Genomic DNA, 11,099 nt, shown 5'->3' with positions numbered 1-11,099 from the left:
AAAAAATCATGGAAAATAATTTGCACCCTAGAATTCTACAATCTCTCAATCTATATGTCATGTATGCTAGGTTGCTTCAGTCGTACCTGACTCTCTGTGACCCCATGGAATGTCGCCCACCAGGCTCCTCTGTCCATAGAATTCTCCAGGGAAGAATACTGGAAACAGTAGCGATTACCTTCTCCAGGGGATCATCCTGATCCAGGAATCAAATTTGAGTCTCTTAAGTCTCCTGCAATGGCAGGGGAGTTCTTTACCACTAGGAACTACCTGGGAAGCCTGTATACGTCATGTATGAGAGTAGAATTAAAAAAATATATATTTAGTCTTGCAAAAATCTTAAAAAGCATAACTTGCATATAAATTGTCTCAGGAAGCTACATGAAATTTATTCAAAATCAACAAAAAGAACAAGAAGGAAAATGAAAGCAAGGAAGGGAGGGGGGAGGGAGACAGGGAAAGAAAGAAAGAAAGAGAAAAAAGGGGGGCAATAAATCATGAAAGAGGACTACACAGTATTCAGGAAATCTAGAATATAATACATGACAAAATTAAGAGAATTCTCAGGGGATGATGAAAAGGAAGTTTTAGTCACAGAAAGCAATGTCTAGACTTGAGCAAATAGGAAAAGGAGTACATCAAGGCTGTATATTGTCACCCTGCTTATTTAACTTCTATGCAGAGTACATCATGAGAAATGCTGGGCTGGAAGAAGCACAAGCTGGAATCAAGATTGCCGGGAAAAATATCAATAACCTCAGATATGCAAATGACATCATCCTTATGGCAGAAAGTGAAGAGGAACTCAAAAGCCTCTTGATGAAAGTGAAGGAGGAGAGTGAAAAAGTTGGCTTAAAGCTCAACATTCAGAAAACGAAGATCATGTCATCTGGTCCCATCACTTCATGGGAAATAGATGGGGAAACAGTGGAAACAGTGTCAGACTTTATTTTCTTGGGCTCCAAAATCACTGCAGATGGTGATTGCAGCCATGAAATGTAAAGACATTTACTCCTTGGAAGAAAAGTTATGACCAACCTAGATAGCATATTGAAAAGCAGAGACATTACTTTGCCAACAAAGGTCCGTTTAGTCAAGGCTATGGTTTTTCCTGTGGTCATGTATGGATGTGAAAGTTGGACTGTGAAGAAGGCTGAGGGCCGAAGAATTGATGCTTTTGAATTGTGGTGTTGGAGAAGACTCTTGAGAGTCCCTTGGACTGCAAGGAGATCCAACCAGTCCATTCTAAAGGAGATCAGCCCTGGGTGTTCTTTGGAAGGAATGATGCTAAAGCTGAAACTCCAGTACTTTGGCCACCTCATGCGAAGAGTTGACTCATTGGAAAAGACTCTGATGCTGGGAGGGATTGGGGGCAGGAGGAGAAGGGGACGACAGAGAATGAGATGGCTGGATGGCATCACTGACTCGATGGACGTGAGTCTGAGTGAACTCTGGGAGTTGGTGATGGACAGGGAGGCCTGGCGTGCTGCGATTCATGGGGTCGCAAAGAGTCAGACATGACTGAGCAACTGAACTGAACTGAACTGAGCAAAAGGATGAAAGATTGTAAGGAGGACACCTGTATGGGGTGGGGGGGAGGGTCAGGAAATGACCTGCTAATTAATGTCTTTGAATGTACTGATGTAATAACATACTGGACAGTATTACATTGGCTAATAATTTGGGGATAAAGTAGTGATAGGTCATGGAAAACTGAGAAAATGACAAAGAAAATAATTATTAACTTCAGGAAAAACAAAGAGGTCAAAATAAAATGTAATCATCATAGCCTATATAGACTGCTACTAAAATATAAACTTCTGAATTACCAAAAATTTGGAATAATGTGTGTATTATGGGTATATACAGCCATTATATCTTCATATCTTTATAGTAGATGGTGATATAGTCAATAATATCTAAACTAATAATTGTTTTAAAGTAGTAAAACATGTTATTTAGAAATATGAGATGAGCATCAAGAGAATTAGCTAAGAAGATTTGACAGTGATTATACCTTTGAGAGCAAGAATTGTCACTGGGCTGTTAAACAGGACAAGCAACTGCTAATTTTTATTATAAGCCTTGAAAATCTATTTGACCCTTAAAGCTATGTACATCTATTTGTTTAATCAAAATAAAAATAGTTTTTAAAGGAGTATACTAGTCATATAGTTTAATTTTTATTATAAGATACATTTTAAAAGTGATATAATTATCCTTTTCAGCTTCTTTTAGATGATTTCATTATCAGTATGCCCTAGCATGGTTATTCATAGTACTACATCTTCAGTTCACCCTAAATCCACTCCTAATGCATTATTTTAATACACTTTGACAAGTAGATAAAAGCAAAGATAAGTGATTTGATTAAGTCTATACACACAGCAAATGTTCTCAAGAAGCTGTTGAATTTCTTCTTTTGCATTTAGGAATTTATGGCAAAAGTTATAGGTTGGAAAATAAAATCCACCACAGAAATATAAACATAATTCATGCAAATTATAGCAACATTCATAAAATTTATGTGCAAGGTAATCTGTTAGATGGTTATTCAAATGTGGCAAAGTAAAGTCGAAAATAAAATCAGACATCTGGGGAAAAAATAGATGTAATCAGGAAGCTTATAGATGGGCATGTCAATCAGGTATCATGCCCTTGAGGAACTCTGAATTTGAAAACGCTACCTTTTCTCCAAGATTTACCCTTAGTTGAAGTGAATGCCCCAAATCAGTAGTTGATAACATCCTTATTTATCTGTGTGAAAAGTGTAGATTTCCCACTTAACATTTCTAAGAATGTTCTTTGTCATTTCAAAGTTGCTTTGGGAAGAATATCATTGAAAGTGTTTTGTGCCAATGTGACTGGGCCACTGATTGCCCAGAGATTTGGTTAAAAAAAAAAAAAAAATCTGGATGTGTCTGTGAGTGTGTTTTCAATGAGATTAACGTTTGAGTTGGCAGACTGAGTAAAGCAGATTACCCTCCTCAACATGGGTGGGCCCTGTCCAATCCATTGATGAACTGATTATGACAAAAAGGCAGAGCAAGTGAGAATTCCCTTTTTGCCTGATGGCTTCGCAGCTGGAACATGGGTCTCCTCCTGCCCTCAGACTAGTACTCTGACTGGAACTTTTACCATCAGCTCGCCTGGTTCTCAGATATTCAAATTCAGACTCTCCCTGGTCAACTGAAGATTCAGGAACTTCTCATTCTCTACTACTGTGAGTCAATTTCCTATCATCTCTCTGTGTATATATTGTTGGTTCTGTTTCTCTGAAGAACTCAGACTAATACAATACTTTCATATACAATACAATACTTTCTGTAGGAAAATAGAAAATTCAGTTAATTTGTTATTTCTAAATACAGTGGTCCCCCCTTATCTGTGGGGGATATATTCCAAGACCCCAGTGAAGGGCTGAAACTTCTGGTACTATAGAGCTCTCTATATACTGTTCTTTCATATACATGTGTATGTTAGTCACTCAGTGGTGTCCAGCTCTTTGTGATCACATGAACTGTAGCATGCCAGGCTCCTCTATCCATGAAATTCTCCAGGCAAGAAAACTGGAATACACAGCCATTCCCTCCTCCAGGGGATCTTCCCAAACCAAGGACGGAACCCAGGTCTCCTGTGTTGCAGGCGAATTCTTTACCAGCTGAGCCACCAAGGAAGAACTTTCCTATACATACATATCTATAATAAAATTTATTTATAAATTAGGCACAGCAAGAGATTAACAACAATAAAATGAAACAGAATGATTATAATATACAGTAATAAAAGCTATGTGAATGTGGTCTCTCTCTCTCAAAATATCTTAGTGTACAAATACAATGCCTTTTTTGTCATAACTAAGCACTGACCCTGCACTCTGGTCATAACATTTGCAGTTTGAGGTGCAGCAGAAAAACTAACATGAATTTCTTTTTCTTTCTTCACAATTCAGGGATAGAGGATTCCTTCTTATTGGAGATCTCAGCAATCTTAGCATACAATTTTTTTCTTTATTAAACTGAGAACTTTTCACCATTTCACCTAAAGGAAGCACCTTACAGCTTCTCTTTGGCACATCTGAATCTGAGCATCACTATTCTTGCCCTTTGGAGCCCGTACTAACAAAAATAAGGGTGACTTGAACACAAGCACCATGATACTGCGGCATTCGATTTGATAACTAAGATTACTAAGTGACTAACTGGTGGGATTCTCTGAACAAAAGGATGATTCATGTGGTGGGGGTGGTGGGGGAGGAATGAAGTAGGTTGGTATGAGATTTCACCATGCTACTCAGAATGGTACCCGATTTAAAACTTATGAATTTCCTTTTTTCTGAAATTTTCCATTTAATATTTTGGGATCATGGCTGGCTGCTAGCAACAAACCACAGAGTAAAACTGTGGATAAAGAGGGCTATTGAATAGTTAAGCGAACTAAAGTCATGGATTACTAATTTTGTCTTTTGGCTTGAATGTAGCAGGAATCAGCTAATGCAAATTTAGGCCAAAAATAACTTTAAAAAAGAATGATGGGGAGGAATTTATTTTAAGGCACATAAGTATCTCAGTGATGTCAAGGGCAGAAGCCTATGAAGAGACTGGAACAGGACATGGGATACCATTGCATATTCCCAGTTCTCTTACCGTTTCTTTCTTTTTCTCTCTATTGGCAAACTATTGCTGTTACTCTGTTCACATGGTGGTAACCATACCATAATTTCATTCATTATGAAATTCATCTTTCATTTCATTTTCCATTCATTTAAAAGACCAGCCCTTGCAAAGCTGAAACTCTTGATACTAACTCTAGATCCCTGAGGGAGAAATTTGATTGGTCCTATTTGAGGCAGGTACTCCCTTTGGTCCAGGCATCTGTAAGCAGGAGCACGGAGTCATGTTGCACAAACACGGCTGCCACTCTTCGCCCCTGTGCCGATGTGGATGCAGACTGGGGACTGTAACAGTGCCCAGGTATTACTTTTTCTTTCAGTAATTATGTTAAGACCTTCTATGTGTCCAGCATGGGGATGCAGTTCTGAAGACAAATGTATTTCTTGCCCTCACAAACTATCTAGCTAGGTGTATTAGGATAGGGAGGGGGCTGGTGAGGACTTAATTTATATGTAATTAAACGGCCAATATAATACAATGCAACAAGTGATAGTCAAAAACGGTTATGGAACTAACTGAGAATAGGTATCTCACTCAGACTTGGGAGGTCAGGGATGTCTTCCTGTGAAAAATGGTATCTATACTAAAACTGCAAAGGTGTAGAGAGATTAGCCTAGTTAAATAGATAAAGATACAAGAAACAGTGTCAGACTTTATTTTTCTGGGCTCCAAAATCACTGCAGATGGTGACTGCAGCCATGAAATTAAAAGACGCTTACTCCTTGGAAGGAAAGTTATGACCAACCTAGATAGCATATTCAAAAGCAGAGACATCACTTTGCCAACAAAGGTCCGTGTAGTCAAGGTTATGGTTTTTCCAGTGGTCATGTCTGGATGTGAGAGTTGGACTGTGAAGAAGGCTGAGGGCCGAAGAATTGATGCTTTTGAACTGTGGTGTTGGAGAAGACTCTTGAGAGTCCCTCGGACTGCAAGAGGATCCAACCAGTCCATTCTAAAGATCAGCCCTGGGTATTCTTTGGAAGGAATGATGCTAAAGCTGAAACTCCAGTACTTTGGCCACCTCATGCGAAGAGTTGACTCGTTGGAAAAGACTCTGATGCTGGGAGGGATTGGGGGCAGGAGGAGAAGGGGATAACAGAGGATGAGATGGCTGGATGGCATCACCGACTCGATGGACGTGAGTTTGAGTGAACTCAGGGAGTTGGTGATGGACAGGGAGGCCTGGCATGCTGCAATCATGGGGTTGCAAAGAGTCGGACATGAGTGACTGAACTGACTGACTGACAATATAATGGAAATGACCAAGACTCTAATGTCTAGGTAGATACATAGGTAGTACTGATAGAACCAAAAATAAAATAATAATAACAATATTGGAATGTTGATGGGTGTCTTGGTTTGGATTTCTCACAAATCAGATCCTGAGACAAGATAAGACAGAATTAGTTCTCTAAAACATATTCTTCCACCAAGGATGGCCTAAAGCAATATTAAATTTGCATTCTTCCAGGGCCCATAGGGATTTCCCCATAATGTAATGGGTTGCCATTTCCTTCTTCAGGAACCTTCCTGACACAGGGATTGAAGCCTCATCTCCTGCTTGGCAGGCAGCTTTTTTATCTCTGAGACATGGAGCCTGGCGGGTTACAGTTCATGGGGTCACAAACAAGTTGGACATGACTTAGCAACTAAAGAACAACAACAACGGCATTCTTCCAGGATAGTAATACCAGCAGAATAACAGCACCCTTTCCTCAGTGGTTTTAGGATAAAGTTCCAGGCAGGGCTGACTCCTATAGAAACAATTTGAATCATTGAGCCAATCACTACAGATAAGCAAATGAAATATTCTGACTGGTCAGGGATTGGGGGACTGGGGAAGGTCACACTTGCATCACATGACCAAAGAGAAGGTGTGGAGGAGTGCTTCTTCAAAAGACGTCACAGCACTATTACCAGAAGAAGAAGGAATGGATACTAGGGAGGCAAAGTCAACAGATGTTTACTAAAATTGAGGCATTACTATTTCAATATTTATTTTGTAATTGGAGTTGTGCTATGCAGACTTAGCAACAAATACATTTTTTTTTGTAATAGAGTTCATCCTATGATTTTCCTCTATCAGAATAGTAATTTGGACATAAAGGATGATTGCAAAGAATAAAAACTTAAATCATTCATATTTTTGTTTTCAGTGCATCATAAAATTTTACACATGAAGAGAATAGCCATTCTTAACCCATATGGGTTCAGAGATCTTTTTCACAGATTTTTTTGAAAATTCAATGAATTCATTAATTAAATAGACCTGCCCTTTAGTAAATTTTTATACATATATACTTCTATCAAGCGAATTGACCGTCTACATGAAGACCAAGTTAAACCTCGGATCTAGATTGACTGAACGTTTTCAAAGCTCTTGGCTCCTTTGCGAGTAAACAGACAGTCCTTTTCATAGTTATAACATAGGAATGTCATTTAGATGAATTTGTTGATTTTTATTTTTAAACTGCTGAAATTATAAAGATACACAAACACTAAACACTATTTTCATACTGCATTCTTGTTCAATTCAGTGTCACAATCTTAAATCAAGGCAGATAAACTGTATTCAATTTCTGGTAAGGATACAAGGGCAAAAAATTAAGTCTTTCTGAAGCTTTTGAATATTGTTTATTCCCATAATAAAGGAGGCAGCTTGCTGCCAAATAAGATGTGGCCTGGGAGGTTGCTTTATCAATTTGTTGATCCCTCAGAGGAAAAAAACACATTTTAAAAACAAATGCAAGAGTGAGACAGACATGAATGCAATCCATTTATCCGGACAGCACCTTTCGGTACTGTGCCAAATAAATAATTTTTGTATAGAAATTTACTTCTTCTACATTGCCTTCCTTAAATAATATGATGTTCAAGAATAAAGTATATCTATATCTACAGAAATACTGTAGGGTTTCCCTACCTTTCTATAAATAATATTATAAAAAACCACAAATTTGTGAAAAATTGTAAATTTGGCAGATAAAATACAGGATGCCCAGTTAAATATGACTTTCAGATAAGCAATGATTATTTTTTTAGGATAAGTATGTACCAAACATTGCATGGAACATACTTACCCTAAAAAAATCTATCGTTGCTTATTTGAAGTTAAAATTTAACTGGGCATCCTGTATTTTAATTTGCTAAATCTGGAAAGTCTATAAACTTACAAATAACATTCTTTTATTCACTTGTGAATAAACATTTGGTTTGCATATTAAAGTAGTTTTGGTATTGGCAACGCACATTATTGTCAGATGTATATTTTCTAGCTAAAATGATGATTTAAAGAAATAAAATTATGTACTCGTTGAAGGTGTAATAGATACTTGAAGCCTTTTTTTTTCTATAAACACTTTCCACTCCAACCCTTTTTGCTCCTGAAAAAATTTTATGAAGAAAGCTAGACTGAAGTAGATGTTTCTTTATTTCAGATGGGTTTCAGATCAATTCTTTTAACATTTGAGGAAATGTTATTAAAAGTTGCATATTTTCTGCTTTTAAAGTAACTTACCTATGTGATTTAAAATGATTTGTCTTTGAAAAAAGAAACTTTTCAAAATGAACCGTTATGCAGAGATGAAATCAGCGAGTCTAGAAAATGAATAGTTCATTTTTAAGTAAATGAGAAATTATTTTGTGCTGTTACTTATACATTTTCACATTTATAGTTAAATAGTAATTTGCAATACACAGGGTATTAGTTGTGAATTGTGGTTTTCAATATCGCAGACACATTTGTTGCTGTGGTTTTGCAATATCATTCTCTGATGCTTTTCTCAATTGTGGTTTTCATAATCATTGTTTGATAGTCATGTAGCTGTGGTTTGGAGCTGCTATATCCATTTGGACAGAGATAATTGCTTATAGGTTTTGCTGTCATTTTATTTTATAACCTTAGTGAATTAAATGAGAAAAAGAAAAATTAAACTTTAAATATCATTAACATTCTCATTAAAATGATGAGGAAACACAAAATGTAATAGTATTCCTTAGTTTAATTCATTCATGTTGACTATACTAATATATCTATTTATAAATTTAGATGAGCTATCTTTATTTCTAATACTGTAATCAGGTTATCTTATCAATCTTGCCTTGAATTCTCTGACTTTTGCTCCTTTCACCTTTTAAAGTGAGTACTTAGTTGAGATTTATTTGTTTCTCTTTTGCTTTGCATATTTAACCATTTCAAATGCCAAAGGAAACACTAACTGTTATGGTATCTTATTCCAATGGGCATTCCTTTTGGGCGATATAAAAAAAAAATTCAGCCAGTTTTGTAAAAATAGCTTTAGAAGCCCTAATATATAATAATTCAGTTCTATGTATACCAATTTAATTGTAATGAATTGGAAATTAAGGAGGCAAAAATATGTAGTTCTATCTGCTTATTCATTCCACAACACAAACACAAATAACCCTGCTTTTCATGGTACTTACGGCTTTAATTTGTTGGTTCTTCAAGGGAGGGACTTTGTCACTTGGTGCATTTCCACTGCCAAGAACCATGTATTCTTACAACCTCTATGGTAATAGTACTAATGGTAATGTAATAAAATTCACAATTGGTCTTCAGCTCTGTATTAAGATTCTCTCAGCCATACCTTCCACAGGGCAAGTCTTTACACCTCCCAGAAGATGTCCTGATGGGGTTATAAATGACCCTGATTACAGCGCCTCCTGCACACTGAGCAGCCTGCATTACGCTCAATCAGCCCAGGCTCTCTGCTGACCTCCAACCCTTTTAGCTTGTGGAGTTTGGACGGGCTCACCGGGATGTTAGTCAACCAAACAAAGGGGGCACGATTTCAGATCAGCATGGATGATCTCACAACCTGGGGGGGAAAGTCGGCAGTATCTGGTGGATACCTGTTAACTGCAGTGGAGTTTATTAGTAAATACTGATTACATAAAGCAGCCAGTTCCACTGTCTCTTAGATAGAGGCTCCTTCAAGTCAACCTGGGAGAATATATTTAAAACTCAGTGTACATGAAACTATGAGAAACTAAAGCTAGCCTCATGCAGCTTAACTTGGCCAAAATAATAACTATGCAAATCACTTCAAAATGTGTTCTTTTGGCTTGCAGTTTCCGACATACTACACACACAATAATCGAATAATAATGAAACAAAACTTTAAAAGCTAAAGAACCATGAAATAGTTATTGGGTCTTACCTGCTTGGGAAATTATGGCAAGATCAAATCTTTTATTAGTCGCTGGCTGCTTCCCTGTGGCAGAAGAACTAAAAGAATGAAATATTATGGGGCTAGGGTGGGACTTCAGAACTTCCACAGACTTCCACGAAAAGTTAGTATTCTGATTAGAGACGGTTCATTTCCCAGAAGGGTTAATCACCTAGTTAATGGTCCTCCTTTCTGATTTGAGAAAAATATCTGCCTGTCTTCAAATTCGGAATTTTTACAACCTTAAAATGAAAACTCGAGGTGAGAAAGAGCACTTTCAGGACGCTGTTCAGCATCTCATCCTTGCGGGCCAAGTGAGGGGGTGGGGGTGGGGGTGGTCCGTGTCCGCAGCGGTCTCCGGGGAACCTTGAGAGCCATGAACCGGTCTCGGGAGAGCCTGGGCAGATGAGAGGGACTTAACCGGCCCCAAGACACACAGTTGGCATTTGTGATCAGCTGGCTCTCCAAGAGGATTCTGCCAGTGGCCTAAACCTTCCTGCCAAAAGGGATGGAAGGGCGGGGTGGGGGCTAGGGGAGGGGCGGCATTAACTGGAAGCACGAAGTTTATGGAGAGACTGAGATTTCTTTGTGCCCCGCTGGACAGACGAGGCGTGAGAGAGGAGAGTTGAGGGGTGGATGGGGGTGGGGGGCTCCATATGATAGGGGGCTGTTGAAAGAAGTTGCCAGGAAGAGGAGGCGGGGGTGGTCTGGGCAAAAGCCCCGAGCTGCCGCGGTGACAACTGCAGAAGGTGGCCCCTCTCCAAGCCCTCCCCACGCCGCTTTCTATCCACCCCCCCAACCCCCCGCCGCGCTCCCTTTGCACCCCACGCGACCAGGCCAGGGCCCTAGTTTGCATCCGGACTGGCTTTGGATGCAGCCAATCCTCCGTCCGCTGATGGAATAGCCCCCCCTCCCCACAGCCCCGGCGCGCCCCTCCTTCCCTCCCGCGCCTCGCCACCTCCCGCGGCAGAGCGAGAGCTGCGCGGCCCGGAACGGCGGCGTCTGTGCCCCGCGAGCCGCCGAGAGCCGGGAGAGCGAGCGCGCCTCCTCGCGCGCCTTCCGCCCCCTCGCTTCCCCTCTCCCCTCCGCTCGCACTCCCTTCCCGCCCCCCCTTCCCCCCTTTCTCTCTCCCGGTTCCTCCGTTTGAAAATTCCCCTTCTCCCCCTCACCCCCCACCCCAGCGCTCTCCCACTCTCCCCCTCCCCTCCCTCCTGTCACACTCTCTTTGCCCCCC

General features: G+C 39.7%; 1 protein-coding gene across 1 annotated transcript in view; it reads left to right on the top strand.

Annotated features, from left to right (window-relative positions):
* The first annotated feature begins 10,749 nt into the window (after positions 1-10,749).
* ZFPM2 (zinc finger protein, FOG family member 2) overlaps positions 10,750-11,099 on the top strand; it is a 523,941-nt gene continuing 523,591 nt past the window's right edge. Inside the window, exon 1 of the mRNA XM_019974004.2 lies at positions 10,750-11,099. This exon is cut by the window's right edge and continues 273 nt beyond it. The gene's annotated coding sequence lies outside the window, so the exon portion shown is untranslated.

The sequence above is a fragment of the Bos indicus genome, chromosome 14 (assembly GCF_029378745.1).
Source record: "Bos indicus isolate NIAB-ARS_2022 breed Sahiwal x Tharparkar chromosome 14, NIAB-ARS_B.indTharparkar_mat_pri_1.0, whole genome shotgun sequence".
Taxonomy (NCBI): Eukaryota; Metazoa; Chordata; class Mammalia; order Artiodactyla; family Bovidae; genus Bos; species Bos indicus.
The sequence above is the reverse complement of the archived record's forward strand: the minus strand, read 5'-3'. Positions and strand labels throughout refer to the sequence as shown.